This window comes from Lampris incognitus, chromosome 9 (genome assembly GCF_029633865.1).
Source record: "Lampris incognitus isolate fLamInc1 chromosome 9, fLamInc1.hap2, whole genome shotgun sequence".
Lineage (NCBI taxonomy): Eukaryota > Metazoa > Chordata > Actinopteri > Lampriformes > Lampridae > Lampris > Lampris incognitus.
Window position 1 is genome coordinate 10940499 of NC_079219.1, and position 1693 is coordinate 10942191.

General features: G+C 50.0%; 1 non-coding gene across 1 annotated transcript; it reads left to right on the forward strand.

The window, feature by feature from the left end:
* The first annotated feature begins 1283 nt into the window (after positions 1-1283).
* Positions 1284-1356, forward strand: trnam-cau (transfer RNA methionine (anticodon CAU)). Its single transcript has one exon. It is a non-coding gene; the product is annotated as a tRNA-Met (tRNA).
* The last annotated feature ends 337 nt before the right edge of the window (positions 1357-1693 follow it).

The following is a 1693-nucleotide window of genomic DNA, read 5'->3' on the forward strand; positions in this document are numbered from 1 at the left end:
TGTTGTTGAACTGTAGTCCGACTGTTACGGCCTCCGTGCCAGGAACAGCGGCAGCATATTCTAGTGAGCTGACTGCATGGTTTCTCGGGCCTTTAGGGAAGTAGCGCGGAAGTCCGCCACGGCAAAACTACAGCAGAAACACCAATATGACAAGAAAGTGGTGTTTCATCCACACAAGAGGGGAGAGCTTGTGCTGCTTGTCCAGCTCAGCATATGAACAAATTGGCACCCAGATGGAAAGGACCATTCGTCATTGAGAGACGGATGGACAAGGGATGGCAGCCCAGGTGTGATGTATGAAATCACAGCTCCACAGAATGAAGCGTCACGGAAATGGGTAGTTCACCATAACCGCCTCAAAGATTTCAAGGGAACTTTGCCTACTGGCCCAGTCAACCCCAGTAACTCAGTCACCTGGTGTGAGCTCGGGTCAGATGCCACACCAACCTACCCTCACTGCTCTCCCTTATCGTCCTACCATCCCTCCATTCAGGCCCAGACAAGCTGTTCCAACGAGGAGTTAGGCCAGCCCAGCCTTTTCCAGTGGCTGTGCCAGTTCCCCATTCTTGCCCTCCTCCAGCTGCTGCTAGTGGTGCTGATGACAGCAGATCCCCTTCTCCTGCTCTGGCTCAACCCTCTTACACCGGCGCAGCGGCCACATCGTCAGGCCACCTAAGAAGTTTGGAGACTTTCTTGTTAAAAAGAAGAAAAAAAAGAGACTTTTGGATTTTCACGTTTCAGTATCTCCCCTCTCCATACATTTTATTATAAGTTGTGTACATGTATCGTGTAGCCTCATGCAGTTGGCTGGACTGCTTTCAGGATTTAATGTTTTGTTATTTATTATCTTGAAAAAAAAGGAGAGCACACGGATAGTAACATGACATGCATTATGTCAATCATAGTGGTTATACATGTTCCAGGGCTAATCTGAAGACCGTTGAAATGAGGACATCTTTTGTTGCAGGGGGCAAGTGTAAGGTCCGGATGGAAGTCAGGATATGCTTCTGTTTACGTGTTATCAGGTTTGTATTAGACTCCAGCGTATCTGATGCATATTTTATTTATGTATTTTACGGTATTGTAACTTTTCAGTTTGACCCTACCTCTAGTTCACCATTAAATGAAGTTGAACCGAGTGACGTCATCGCCGTGGTGGATGGGGGAGTGGTTATCTGTCTGGCTGAGGGTTGCGGAACAGTAACGATTTATGACCAAAAGCGGACGCGATGCGCGGGCGGTATTTGTGGTAATTGTTGGTGGCGTTATTCTGGTGACGCAAGGCCTCGTTGGCGCAGTAGGCAGCGCGTCAGTCTCATAATCTGAAGGTCGTGAGTTCGAGCCTCACACGGGGCAGCGTTTTTTTTTAAATTTTTTATTCGTGTTGGACCCGAAGACCGAGTGCGCCGGACTCCGTCTCGTCTGCTCAGCCGTGTCCGCCACACCTGTTCCCGTTCTCAAACAACACTCGCACCTTTAACACCAACGGGCGGAAAACCGACGCGCTGGTGAGAAGCTGCGGCGTTCCGACACACAAGTCTGCAGCCTTTCCCCGCCTTCTCTCCGGGAGGAGGCGCCGAACCACCGGACACGACAACACACGAGACACCCTGACAGCGGCGCTGCTCCCCAAACACGCGCGTCTACGTTTTAACAACCTGCTCTTTTAATCAGAGGTCCTTTTACCCAAAGA